Source organism: Falco naumanni, chromosome 8, assembly GCF_017639655.2.
Source record: "Falco naumanni isolate bFalNau1 chromosome 8, bFalNau1.pat, whole genome shotgun sequence".
In the NCBI taxonomy this organism is placed as follows: Eukaryota; Metazoa; Chordata; class Aves; order Falconiformes; family Falconidae; genus Falco; species Falco naumanni.
Genome location: NC_054061.1, coordinates 53,989,045 through 54,004,086, shown reverse-complemented (window position 1 = coordinate 54,004,086; position 15,042 = coordinate 53,989,045). Strand labels below are relative to the sequence as shown.

The 15,042-nt window shown below is 43.7% G+C and overlaps 1 protein-coding gene and 1 long non-coding RNA gene across 44 annotated transcripts in view; one reads left to right on the top strand and one right to left on the bottom strand.

Annotated features, from left to right (window-relative positions):
* Nucleotides 1-15,042, bottom strand: part of MAP2 (microtubule associated protein 2) — a 235,905-nt gene that overhangs the window by 126,154 nt on the left and 94,709 nt on the right. For 36 of the 43 annotated variants that reach the window (XM_040603928.1, XM_040603949.1, XM_040603951.1 and 33 more), the window contains one exon: nt 13,099-13,164. The exons of 2 other annotated variants lie outside the window; for them this stretch is intronic. The gene's annotated coding sequence lies outside the window, so the exon portion shown is untranslated. 5 more of the 43 variants (XM_040603929.1, XM_040603940.1, XM_040603930.1 and 2 more) reach the window with 3 other exon arrangements.
* On the top strand, nt 876-4,897 carry LOC121092643. Its single transcript, XR_005829354.1, has 2 exons — nt 876-1,370; nt 4,013-4,897. It is a non-coding gene; the product is annotated as an uncharacterized LOC121092643 (long non-coding RNA).

Here is a 15,042-nt window from a genome sequence, read left to right as displayed (position 1 = left end):
TTACTTGCGTTTTCTTTTACAATGGTCCGACTGGTTTGTAGATGCTCTTTAGTCTTGTTTAAATGTGACTGCAGCAGCCCCACAGTCCTTCCTCCTCCTGTCCTAAATGCAAATGATGTTCACGGTGGTTAGGGCAGGAGGGATGAAAGTTGATTTTCTGCAAATTGTGACTTGCTAGAGCAGGACAATACCAAAGCCACACTACTGACCAGTCTCAACAGGAATTCAATACAGAAAAGGATCTTTTTCCTCCCCTCCTTCCTTCACCACCTTTGATTTTGGTTGGCTGGCTGTTTTTTTTTTCCAAGACAGTCCCCCTGCTTAAGTTCTGAAGATAGACACTGCCCCTCCAGCAGCCACCTTCCCGCAAGGGATGCCAACATGCTGTAGCCGTGACCAGGAGTACCAAAAGGAAATACTTTCTTGGTCACACTGTTCAGCTTGCTGATATGCTGATTGCCACCATCACTGACTCAACAGCCCAAGCACCGCACTCCACAGCAGTATCTCCTTTAGGATATATTAAGAATGGATTTATACAGTGCTTTTGGGGGTACTTCAAACATTTTGTAGAAGCTGAACAGATATCTATGGGACAAAGACTGGAAACCAGCAAAAAGAGATCAATATGTAACAGCAAAGACCTCAAAATTCAATTTTTTATTAACCCACTCGCACATCAATCAGCTCCCAACTTCCACCTTCGGTGAAGGAAGCAAGGTTCTGAGCACGTTGCCACATTTCACCCCTGCCCATAAACCTATCAGCACAGAAAGCTGTACAGGACTTTGTATAAAGTGAAGTAAGACACCATTTAATTTTTAACTCAGCCAGAAATTGACAAGTGACAGGCTGTGTTAAGCACCCAAGGACAATTTGACAGTCTTTAGTCTTCGCAAAACCTGAGGGCTAACCCTGCAGCTCTCAGGAGCACAACAGTAGGAGGACGCCTCCAGCAGCAACAGTGGGAGTCTGAACTTGCACAGGCTTAACCTCTGCCTGGGGATGACACACACCTCCAGAAATCTTCCAGAATATTCCTGCTTTCTTGTACTTGCTAAAATTCTCATGGCATGGACAGTTTGTCTAAATGAATAATTTCACTTGGGCACTTCTAGGTTTGCAACTCTTTAAAAAGTCTTCATCATTGATGTCGAGAACACCTGGATGGAACAGATCAATGAAACATGAACTGCAGACTGACTCCTACTCCCACGCACATGCATTGCTGCAGACCTTCTGCAGCTGCTGCACATAACTAGCTTTGGACTTGGTCCAGAGATGCAAAGACCTTCAGTCTGCTCAACGCTGCCACGCAGACAGCAGAACTAGCCACCAGCTCACAAATAAGTACCATCTCCCAACAGCAGGTAAGCAGACCGACTTGGATACAAACTGGCACAATGACTAAAATGTGACACATTTACCATTGCGTTTTTATTACTGTTAGCCCACTTGAGAACTCCTTCAAACCTCTCAACTCTTGCTAGCAAAATTTTTACAGTTCCCTGAAGCATCTTCCATGTCCAATGTTCTTCTCCAAACGTTTCATTTATCTCCCTCCTATTATATTAAATCATAAAGTGTATTTTGGCTTTCAATGGTTAATGCTCCAGCTATTGTTTGCATGGCTACTCTCTTCTGTTTAAAGCCAAGGCTCTTTTAAAGCGCAGTGATTAATCAGGATGATAAATGCTGCAGTAAGGTCCCTGCTATCAATCACATTTCTTGTGCAGAAAGGCACCCATGCCAAAAAGGGAGGAGGGGAGGCTCATTTACCACTATTGTAGTAAGACTATTTTCTGTTAAGAAGAGTGGCAGCTCCTTTATCCAACAATGAATGCAGACTGACCAGCAGTTTAGAGACCTAGTAAGATATGGTTAAAGATAATAATAAAAGTTCTCCTGTGTGAAAGGGGACAGATGGCAGCCACACAATAGCCATCAAGTCTATTTAAACAGATAAGTAGTCTTCCTAACGCCCACCCCAGCACTAGCCGTGCTGATTCAAAGACTGGCTCTCCTTGCATGAAGCCCTCTAACCTGAAACAGGTGCACAGGTCACGGTTTTTCCTTCCACGCTCTCATTTACAAATTTGTCCATTCTCTCCATCAAATGCAAAGTCAGCAGAGCCTGGGACAGATGCTCCTGCCCAGCAGCGATAAGCTATGCCTCTGTGCCTTGCAAACACGTGCTCCAGGTCCCGGGACAAAGCGGCACAGGTCCGGAAGAGGCAGAGGAGCACTGTACTGGAAACGCAGCCACCAGCCTGGCAAGTCCAGTATTTCACTGCATTTCTGAGACTCGGCAGAGACAAACTGCCATGGACAGCAGAGGGCTGCACAAGTGTTTCCCATTTCATTTCAGAGATGCAGGCCATCCCCAAGCAGACTTTCTGTACAAACAGAATCAGTGACAGATACAGATCAAAAGAAACAGAAAGCCACCAGTGCCAGCCAGGGTGGCCAGAGCGGGCAGGCTGCACTGAACGATATGGATTGATAAAAGACTTAATTCTACTAAGCAGCCAAGGGCCTCGGATCCAAGACCAATTTCTGCTATGGGGAGCACTTTATTAAATTCAAAAGGTACTGATGAGTCTGAGAAACCAGCAGCCAGAAACAAGTGGAAAAACTGGAGGGGAAGCATCAGGGGGCTGGCAAGACAGACCATCTCAGCAAGTTTCTATGAAGTCTGACAGGCCCTTCCCCCAGAGACACTGCAAGACTGGGGCTTTTAATAACGCAAGGATTACTTCAATCCATAGGCTTAACCTTCCTACAGCAAACCTGCGCAGAGACAGTGCCACCGTCATTCGGCTGCAAGCTGGTCCCTCAGCCGCAGCCCGGCCAGTCAGCACATCAGGCACCGCCAGCGACTACAGCTTCTTGCCGGGGCTGAGTGCCCCTGCTTCCCACCTGCACGGCACCCTGCGCTGCTGCATCTCCGTACACACCTGTCTTCTGGCGACCTCTGCAAGCAGCATTGCTGGGAAATGAAAATGCTCTGGGTTCAGTTCTCATAAACACTCATGGCTGTAAATCCTCAAAAGCCTTTTTAAGCTCTGTCATAACATATGACTTTTTTTTCCCCATGACATAGTTTATTATACAACTCTTTCTTTCCCTCGTATTAAGAAGAAAGGAAACATAACTGCAAGGAAGTATGTTAGTACCATAACATGAATTGAATCCAAAGGTGGTAATGCTTTTTTGGCAGAATGCACGTGAGCAATTTGGGCCTCTCATTACATTTAGTAAACTACACAAACAGAACTACAGGTGGAAAGGAGATGCTTACATCTGGGACTACCCTTCACCCCAAGCCTAGCCTAAGGCTTTTCAGGTCAACAGTCAATTCCACAGATGCTAGGTTACACCCAGTAGGACTGGGGTTTTTTTTAATAATTTCATCAACATTACTTTAGTAACAGTACTTCAGAACACCTAAATAACCTTTTTGCCTGTCAACAGAAACAAGCATCTCCTCTTTGACTGATGTAAAAAGCTTAAAAAAAAAATACAACCCAAACACCGGGGTTTTATAAACTGAGTTAAATTCTGGGTGAGTGAAAGAAGGTATGCTCCTTTTTTCTCCCTAATATTATGAATTTAAAGTCTATGTTTCTGTATTATACATGATTATACACACATATACACAGGCCAAACTCATATTTGGTTACAGAACAAAGCTGATTTGTTCCAGGAATTAGATTTTCCACAGTACTTTATTCCAACAGACCTCATAAAAATACTTCTAACTCCAACACTCCTCCACTGATACTAGGAAGAAGAGTTTGCTTTGGTATTTCTCCTGCCCATTTGGATACTGCAGAAAGGATTTTATGGGTCAAGACAGTGTTATTACAAGGGTTCCTCACAATAAAAAGCACTCTGAAAAATGTAAATGTAAACACTAACAAAATCTAAGTGAACATGTGGACACAGATGCAATGATTTGATTATATCTCCCTCCTTGTCTCACTGCTTTTCTCCATTTTTTTCATTACAGGTTGGTATTTTAGGGGAAAAAAATCACTATTATTTTGCAAACCTGACACCACAGCTGAATATTTTTGTTTGCCCTGCTGGGCACAGATTAACTTTCAACAGATGAAGAACAAAAAATAAGTCTGGGTTCACACCACCAAAAAGGATTTTGTAGCACAGTTGTGGTGATCTCAAATCACAATCCAAAAGGTAACTGAGGCGGCTCCAGCACTTCAGATGTCTGTGAAACAGAACCACAATCATCTGCCAAGTTGCCTATAAAGGACATCACAATAGCCCTAAGCCTCTGTGAGTCCTGTTTTAAACATAAGCAGCAGAAGGTGGAGGGATTTCTACACACACACAGATCACCTTACAACTGGAAGAGGAAAAAATGAAAGAAAAAGGGGGAGAAAAAAAAAAAAAAAAAAAGGACAAGACAGACAGTCTTGCTGCTACATCTCTCAAACTGATGTCACAAGAAGAGTTCCCCAGGCCCAGGTCTTGCTCAGGATGCTCAGGAGTGCTGCACGATCTTTGCAAAAGGTTCAATTGCCTCGCTTCCCCCTGTGCTGGAGTGACACAGCTAGCAGCAGTAACGGTGGCCTTCACAAGCCGTGAAGAACAACATCACCAGCACAGAGACAGCAGAATCGGGAGGCACCTCTTGGACACCTGCAGAACCTCCTACCCAAAGGCATCCATGTACACACCTCACACAGTCAAACCACAGCAATACAGCTGTGCAGGGCCTTCTGCCTGGAGGACCTTGACCTGCACCTGGGCCGTCTGGCTGTCAAGCACAAACCCCAGGAGCAGGACTCATTACACTTCATGCACCCTTCTGCCGTTGTTCCCTGCATTTGATATTCTAAATAAAATCAAACATATTGTGTTTCCTGCAAAACACGTAAATGAGGAATGGCAGCACACAAAAAAGGTAGGCTCTAAGCATTGCTAGATCTGTAAAGATCACTCTGAGGTGAAACAGTTACAGGACAAGAACACAGAAAATAACAGGATTCCATCACAACAACAATATGCTTGCTCAAAACCCCCCAAGAATCCTTCCTAGCCAGTCCCACTGTACTCAGGGCTGTACAGCCACATCATACTAAAAGGTTTATGAAGATCAAAATCTCTAACTACCCTGCTCTTCCACACACACCCCTCTTGGCAAACACAACAGTAAGGGCACAGAGCAGACTGAACAGGGACCAGTGAGATGTGCAACAGTTCAGAATGACAGTCTTAATTTCCTTTTGTGTATGATACAGCCACAGAGAACTCTTTTTTTGTTGCTTATTTTTAATTCAAATATTCTTTAGTGAGTTCTTTCAAGGGAGCTATTCTTGATTTGCAAACTGCAAGCCACGTGGATGCGTTACTTGTATCACGGAGCACTGTTTCCATCCCTTCTGCTCTATAATTAATCACTAAAGTGCTCGAGTTTCCTGTCCATCACACACATTAGTATTTAAAGTTTTTACACACACTGGCTAACTTTACAAATGTAAAACTACTTTTAGTAGTTGTATACATCAGGCTTGAATTTACCTTCTCATAATTACTTCCACAAGTGCTCGCTGAAAGAGATTTTTACTAATGGACACTAAATACCATAAACCTTAGAATAAGCACATTCATTTAAATACTCAAGGGCATTTTGCGTATTTTGCAGGAAAGGTTGCTGTAGTTAGCAGTTCTGTCCATGTCTCATGGCTGCCCTTATCATTCATTACGTAACACCATCACTACAAATAATAGCAGCGATTCTTAGTTTAATGATTATTAATATGCTTAGTTGTATTGCAGCAGTACTTTGTGGCAACTTTCCAAGGAAGAGGATTCAGTTCTCCTAGGCACCGCACATCCATCCAAGGAGAAACCGAGCTCTTGTTCAGGGGGGCAGCAGCTCTGAGTACAGGGAGCCCACAGCACCAGGCGCCGAGAGCACAAACCTCTGCAGATCCCAGTGGGTTTTGAAAAGAGACAGGAGGCCCCTTTGGTATACATATAGGAATACGGGGTGAGGGGGGGATCACAGAGCTTTATGTTTCAGACTTCTATCTTCTCTGAGGGCATTCAGCACATTACTGAGCATCCCCATTTGTTGCTTTCACTTCTATCTTATCTTGACTATGAAAAAAAATATTATCAGATCAATCTTGACTCATTTTTTGGCATCTAATGTTCCTTTAGTTTTACCGTCATGTTGCTAAACCCAAGGAAAGATTACTCAACTCTTGTCTTGTCCTTTAGAGGTTCAGAGCACACGGTGTAGGAGCTGCACGCTGGCTTTAGCAGAGCACTTTACGAGGACCCACTGCACAGCACATTCAGCTGCACTTTGCTTCACTTAAAAACGAAGATGTGTTTCAAACATCCTCTAAACTTCAGAAAGACACAAAATCAACTCAGACTATGCTTGACTTTGTCGGGAGCATAGGGAAGTCACCAGAGCAGTATGTCATTGGGCTGGGGATCTGTCCTCACCGGACAGCTGAGCACCTCCATGACTGGCCAGGACTAGACCCCATTGTAGCACTAGGGTGAGGCCTGGCAACACAGACTTGCTGGCATACTCTTGAACTGCAGCACTAACAAAGTCCTGATTTAACATCAAGTTCTCAATACAGGTATCAGCCATCTTGAATTCTTATAAACTTGATTTATACTGCATTAAGTCAACACTGAGGAACCTAACGCCACTCCATCAGCCAGGTCACCACAATCACATTAAGAAGTGCTGAGAAGGGTTTTGGATTGATGCAAGGAAATCCACCCTTGAAGGGATTTCAAACTGCTGCGACTGTGGAAATCTTAAGGCAGATAGTTCTGTCTGAAATTATTAAATGTTACTGGGTTTGTCCCTTCTCTGACCCCAGTCAGAGGCAGCTTCAGGTGGATGATGCAGACTGAGGTTTTATGCCTCTGCTTTCAGACAGAAACAAAAGCAAGCTGGAGCTGTCAGTGAGATTGCTCCCTGTGTGCTCAGGGCTGGATACAAGGGAAGAAAGGTGCTGAGTCCCGGACAGGGCAGCCTGGTTTCCAGGGCTACACTGTCCAAAGGCAGAACCTGATCAATCTCCAGATCATGACAGCCCTGTGTTTTCCACACCTGCTGCCCTTTCTCCACAATACCTCAGTCTCAAATCTCTTAAAAAATAGTAGGGGAATTTGGAAAACCCACACTGGAAAGAGAGGATTCTAACCCCTGTGAAATCCAAATCATCTCTGTTGACTTCTTATCTTGGAAATTATCACTACAGAATTACCAATAAAACCCTAACACTCTTCCCAGTGCACACAGAGGATGTAAAATACAGTTGCAAGAGTCACAGTCACTGATGTCCATTGCTGCCAGAAGCACACATGGGGCCTGACAGCATGCTGAACAGTAGTGCCCCGACAGCATAATGATACACAACGTATGTGAACAGTGCTCCTCACCACAGAGGAGAACTAGGTGCTTTCCCCAGCGTAAAAATGAGATGCGAGTTTAACACGATTCCTTCTCTGCTCTATTACCTACGCAGTAGACTGTGCTGCCATGCACATGAAGTCAGCCGGGATTTGCCAAGGAACTTTTCACAGAGATGTGTTGTGTGTTTGTTTCTGTATCTGTAGCTCAAACACGCGAAATGAGTGTTTGAGGATGTGCCTGCATGCCAAGCTCCCAGAGCCATCACATGGACCCTTCTCTCCACAGCCGAATGCGGGGCCACGGATTCCACCACAAGATGAAGTTTCTCAGTATTAAATGCTACACAATGCTGAGCCACACAGTGCTCAGGTCCCTTCGGGCATGCAGATGGAAGCGACTTAGGAACCAGAGGCACAGGCAACTAGACAATATGGGGAGTTTTATACTGACATTTAAATACACAGATCTATCATCTCTCCCCCACTGCTCTCTATTCCTGTCTCCAGCAGTCATGAACCTCTCACCCTTGATGATGAAAAGGCTAAAGAAAGGCACTTTCTTAAGTGTGACTCATTTCCTTCTAGCCAATTAAAGTGTACATTTGCATTTTCAAGAGCAAATATACACACCAAGTAAGAAAAAGAAGCAGCGAACCCAATTTACTAACCACACTTACTGAAAAATCACCTTATCGCAAGAACCAGGATGACTCAGAAAACAAATGTAAAAAGCTTCTGTGATGTAGCGCCGACTGACACCCAATGTATTAAAATAAATTGCCCATGATTTCTCGCAAGCTCCATGCTAATGCACTCCATAAAACATCAGTCCAAACGCAGCCGTGCATAACTATCTAGAGGCTTCACTTGGTGGCAAAGAACACAATGAATTGTCCCCTGACCAAGACAGGGAAAGGAAGTTAATCTGCACTTCCAGCCTTTCAGGGAATGTTCCAGGTTTGTAAAGCATGAGTCAGCAGCACTGCTGCTGTAGAGGTTTCTACCAAGCATGCTACTGGCAGCAGAGTCTCTTCTGCCTTTTCCAGCTTTTGGTATGTCAGCGTTAAATGTCCATCAGGAAATAACCACCTTTTGTATAAAATGGGACAGGTGAATTGATTGCCATTTATTCATTGTCGTGTTAAAAGTTATTGCAGACCTGTATGATCACAATATACAGCAAACAGCTCCACAAGAATAAAGAGTTGATGGGTGAAGGTGGGAGAAATCAAGTCTTTTACTAAATGTTTTTTAACATTTTTGTTGGTACTCCTACTACAGTAATACCACAACCACCTCTGTTACTGCAGCCAAGACAAAAGCCCCCATATACCAAGCCTCATCATCAAATTTTGCACATACACAGCTTCTTCTAACCAAGAACCTCAATCATTTTGCCAAGTTGACGATGACCCCTACTGAGGAACACATTGGCATTTCTTTGTCTGATTTACAGACAAAAAATAAAAAACCAAGGAAGAGAAGGAGTACACAAACTTTCAGAAACAAACCTGGCAGCTCATAGTTCCTCACAGGAACCACAGGCCTGCCTCTGATCACTTCTTCCTCCAGGTGAGGCCACGCCTGTTGATCTCCTGGTCCAGCTCATACTCCATTGGATTTCTGCACTTTGATGGTTATTTTCTTGACAGGTTATACAGGGTCCTTCCTAAAGTTACTAAACTAAATTTCTGCTGTCTAACTGTCCCTAACACTGAATATTTAAACATAGCTTGACAGACAGTGAAGGACAGAAATGTGTTTTCTTCCTAGAATGAAAGGCAGAACTGAAATGAGTCCTCCTTCCCTCAAATGAGGAAAACAGTGACATAACCTCACCACTTGCTGCCTCTGATCTTCCAGGCAAGCAGTACATGCACATCCTTGCAGCACACACAAACGACCTAGTAGACTGTAACAAGGTTTTACCCATTGGTCAGATTCTACTGTCTGTGCTGTATCTCCTTCCTCCAGAGGCCAGACCACACTGCTCCTCCTCCATCCAACCCCCTCTCCCACCATCCTCAGGGCTATTTAACCACTTTGTGGGAACGAGCTACAGCTGCACATCATCCATGTCAATCAACTCACTGCCTTCAGTCCTCTACAGCACATGATGGCCAGCCAGCACCCCAAAAGCAGCTCTAGCTCAATGCCATACCCTGGCCAAGTGACAGCATAAGGCCATAGAGAAATGGGGTTACTCTACTGCAAAGGGAATAGAAAATGTGGTAGGGGAGGAGAGGACACAAAACGTAAACCCGTGTGAAAACAACTTTCACCAGGACTACAATGTATTGGCTCCAGTCTTCCATAGAAAACCAGTTTTACGTGGCTTTCATTCTCCCCAGCTAGTAATTTGAGCCCAATGACCAATGTCAGCCTGCTTTGGTACAGAAGTAGAGATAACTGTCTTCCTGCAAGTCACATGAAAACAGACATACAAGTAGAAAAGACAGACCGTGCAAGTGACCCCCCCTCATGTCTCAACCAAAAGGAAAGCCATAAAATAGGACCCTTATTTGCTGCTGAAAAATTTGCCTAGAAGACAGCCTTTCTAATCCGTAAAACTGCAGGAAAAATTTCACTGAGAATTCTTCAGTGAGCACAAGGCACAAATCAACAGGGAAGTCAGCACCCTTAATGGAGATGCTCAAAAAAATACTTGTTTCATGTAATCATAGGAAAAAACAACATTAATACTGGTGATCTAACCCTAACCCTAGCAAACAAACTGAGGATACTGAGACCCAGAAGAGTCACAAAGCAAACCTTTTCCTTACCTCCATCACACACGTCAAGAGAGGGCCATCTACAACTGGGGTTAAAAAAGAGATGACTAGCTCAGCTCAGGACAGAGGCAGACGCAGGGGTCCAAGCTTGCTCCTGACACTGCTCCCCACAAGAGAGCCCTGGGGATGAACTGACACCACACTTTGCTTCTGAATGCCTTTGGCGCATTTGGTCACCATGTCATTTGTTTAAGTGAAGGCAAGTGCCAAACATCACGTCATTCTGGGTGCATGCCCTAGAGTCCACAGACTGCCATCCAACACACCTCACTGACACGGCACGCTCTGGCTTCTGTTGCCTTTTTGCATCAGCTAAGAAAATGTTTTGCTTTTGATATTCCAAGCCATCTTATGCTACCCCTGTGGCCATAGTATATTTAAGTCTTGTCAATCTAGAATTAACTCTCTTCTTACAGCATAAGTGCCCCTGACCTCTACTTCAAGAAAATTATATTATTTGAAATAATTTCCATTTTTGCCAGCATAACATCTCATTTTCTTCTTGGCCACCAGAAGGAACTATTTGTGATGTGAATCTTAAAAAAACAGATCCGAGGAGGAAGTTAAAATGACAAATAAAACAGAGGTGTAAGAAATGTGCATGTATTGTTTACAGAAAAAAAACCCAACAACAAAAAACCCCAAACCCACACAAAAAAAAACCCCAGAGTCTCCTCACCAACTTTGATTTATTAACAAACAGCTGACAGCCTTTCTCTGTTTTTAGGAGACCATAAAGGACTGATAAGATGCTGTGCACAGGAGATAAGAGACATTTCCATAGGAGATGAAAACCTTTCATCTGAGGGGATCACACTGTCAACAAATTTGACTCATTGTACACTGATACTGTAAAAACTAGGCATTTCTACTCATCTGCTAACAATGTCATCACTTCTATTTGTGAGAGACCCTTCCTTTCCCCTTCTCCAATGCTGCAGCAGAACCTTGGATTCTGACATCAAGCCCAGCAAGCAGCGTTAGTCCTTGAGACAGTTTGCAAAACATTAATGAAATCAGAATGAGACTGCAGTTCAGCTTGTTGCCCTTGGATAACAGAAGTGAAATTAAAAGTAGAGGGAAGACAAAGGACTTGCTTCGTTGCTAAAAACAGACTGCTGAGTGCATTTTTCAAGAATTAAAATACTTTATACACTATTTACTTCAGGTTTTCTCTTTCAGTAAGTCTAGTGATAATTTAAACCAGAAGGAAATAGTATTAAAAGCAACTAAGAAAGACTAACTAGTACAGCATTCCTTTGAATAATTTTATTTAGCCAGGAAAAACTGTTAGGTAAGATGCCTTCTGCCAAAGACAGAAAATACACAAGGGCCAAGAGAACAGAAAGATGTATAGAAGAGGAAAACGAGCAATAGAACTGTATACGTAAGAAAAACAGGAGAGAGAATATCTTGAAAAATTCACAAATGTTTTCCCCCAGGAAACAGCGTGTATCAATCAGTCCTAGCAATTTACTGCAATGAAACTGATTATTCATCACATTTCAGAGGGATGCATTGCTGCTAGCAATGGCTCACATCTTTGCCAGCGCTGACATTCTGGCTTGGGATTCCTGCCTGTCTGTGGACCTAGCCTGGCCATTTCAGGAGACCAAGCTTTCTCACAGTTACCACTACTCCTTGTTTACCTAGGCTAGAAGCATAACTGCCTTTCCTGAATAATTTCTCACCTCTTTTATTCTGGTTTTCAAAAGGCACCCTGAAACTTCAGAGTAAAAACATACACAGGTTTTGATTGCTGCCCTACAAACACATATTCCCTCCAGGTCTAAATGCAAAGCTAAGTATAATCACCTGGAGGACACCTGGGAAGAGCAACACAGGATATAGTCTGGTTTGGATGGCATTGGGCAAGAACTGGCACCTCAGAACTTAATGCAAGATGGATACACCTTTCCCTCTGTCCATCAAGGTGGAGGGAGCAGACTTTCAATCCTGCTTAGACTTTTTTTATCTACCTCGTTGGTTTTTTTTAAGGAGGCAGTCCCCACTGCAAATCAATGAGATCTGCATTCCTTACCCAACTGACACATCTGAAAGTTTAATATGAAGTTGCTTAACATTTTTTATTCTGCAGGGTTTTATCTCACCGTTTCCTTTACAGCATCAAGGGGTTAAAGCAACCAAAGCAAAGAGGTATTAGGGGGAACAGGATAATAAACTACTTCTCTTGGGAACTAGCAATGACACTGTCAAAAACCCACAGTTTGCTTCATTTTGGTATGCAGAAATTATTTCCGAAGCACCAGCAATATGTCAAAAAGCCATCAGACAGATGCTTATCCAGCACCGCCCCACCCTGCCAGGCTACTGAAACACTGGGCATAAAACCCCTGAGCCGAGAGACATGCAGCTCTCAGCAGCAGCGAACAAGTTAAAAGAAGTTTCCCTCCTCCATGAAAGCAATACAGCATGAAACCACCACTATGCTTTGTGCCCTGATAGACTGTACCTGCTCTGAGCAAGGCAATGAGTTTAACCCTGTTCTTGCTGATGCTAAAATCAATGTTCAGACAACCCCACGTCTGATATGACAGAAGCCAGTTTTGCACCCTTGTTGTACTAACCCAAGACAATAGACAAGCACCCAGGTTTGTCTCTCGCTCTTTGGTAGCTGCAGCTGGAAGGATTATTTTCTAATTAAATAGCTGCAGCATATGCATGCACATCAAAAATTACTTCACAGTACCTGCCAAAACAATTTAAAAATATATGCAAAGCTGCAACACAACAGAGTTTGACAAAATAAAGAATAACTACTATTGTTTAAGTAAAATCAAAAGAAACAAAACCCAAACAACAGTCCACACCCTGTATCACATTCATTCCCACATTCTCAAAATCATGTCCAAATACAGAGGTGTCCTACCTTTTCAATCTGTGAATAAGCAGATTCCAATCAGTGCGTCACGTTCAAGACTATATACCGGAGAATCTGTTAATATAAAACAAAAAAGTGTTGGGGGGTGGGGGAACTGAAAATACTTAATTTTTGCTGAAAAAGAGTTTTCAGCTATGAGAAAAGCAGGTTTTTTTCTATTACACAGAGACATAGATGCATAAACATATCCATACAAGTATGTGTATATGAAGGTGTGAGTGCATATGATATATATTATGTATGCATCAAATATATTTATAAACAAAACCACAGAAGTTTATTACCTATACATTTTAATTCATCCAGTGTGCACCGCTACAGAATTTAATTTACAGCAGACTAAATCCAAACAGCTACAGCATAAAGGTGTAACTCTTTCAAATCCTCAAGAAGCAAAGAAAGCTGACATTTTAAAAAGAAAATTATTACCAGCTCATACGCTGCCATACCACAAAAGCCTATCCTTAAATAACTGCTGCACAATCATTCTCCCGGAGTGTTGTTATCCATCGGCTCGCTGCCTATCTCCAGACAGACGCAGTCTGCAAGCCACCAGCTTGTATCTACCATGTGTAGGTCAGGAAAAGGAAAACTGCAAATTAGAAGAAGTCCCCGCAGTGGTGAAAAGGAAAAGAGGGTGAGTGGGAGAGGAAGAGGGAGTTCACTGGCCACAGAAATTTCGAGAATGATGACAAACCAGCCGGCTCCGCCATCACCCACTTACAATAGGATGCTGCACCTCGCGGCTGCTGAAGCAGTTTGTCAAGGGGTTGCTGGTAACAAATGCCTGACAGGCATTTTAATTGCATCCAACCAAGTGTGTCCCCAGGAATCAGGCCTTTAATCCTATGAATATCATCAACTGGTTTCTTTTGTGCTGCTGCCAAACACACACAGGCACGCACTGCACAGAGACAGCAGCGCACCCGGTTTCCACTGTGATGCCGATCCAAATCCTAAACAGGTTTTACGGACGGTACATGCTGAAAAGGAGGTCTTGAGGGATTTAGCATTTTCTGCATTACGGATTAGCAGGGCGATTCACTCTCCCCCTTTATTTTTTCTATCTAGCACTTCTGTTCACATGTTGGAACCAACTCGTCTATGCTGTCATTTGAGCCTTGCATTTGCTTATTCACACCAACGGAAAATAAAACCATGGAAAATGCAGAAGTGCTGCAGGCCTGCAGGGACAAGCGGGGACCCTTCAGGACTAACACAACAAAGGAACAAGGCTCACTGCACGGTTCAGCTCACAAGCGAGTTGCTGTGAGGAGTCTGGTTTTACTGCCCCCGTGCAGCCACCAAGTCTGCCTTGATCTCGCCTCCCTGTTCCAAGGCTTTCCCCACAACAACATTAACCTGAGCAGGACAAGGGACCTGCAAATTGGGAAATCACCCAGTGTTTTGGGAGGAGACACAGCACGACTGGGGAGGGGCAGCAGAGAAGGGATAGAGGAACATGAAGTCATTTTTTAAAACGACAGAGTGAGAGAAACAGTTGAAAGATGAACTGGTTTGTATTGAGCTCTGTAAGTCTGTAACGGAACAGCGCAAGCAGCAAAGGAGCAGTCAACAGAAACCAGCGAACCCAACCACACTCTGAAGGACTGAGTCTCCGCAGTCACGACACACAAGCCGAACAGATCCACTTCCCAACAGCAAGCTGGCGTTTCTCAGTCCCTGTGACAGCAGAACCCTTGAGAGGGCAGGATGTCAACAAGAAAAGGACACATCTCCCCAACATAAAGGTTGGGAGAGGCCCAACAAACCCCATCTACCTTTGAGAGGGATAAGGAGCTTACGGGAAGGAGTAATAAATCTCCAATGGATTTCCAGAGCTTCTCTACCAAAACTCCGGGGGTAGAGGGCTGCAAAGGGAATCAATTCCTTCCTGCCTTCCTCCACAACTATGACAACATGACTTTTCAC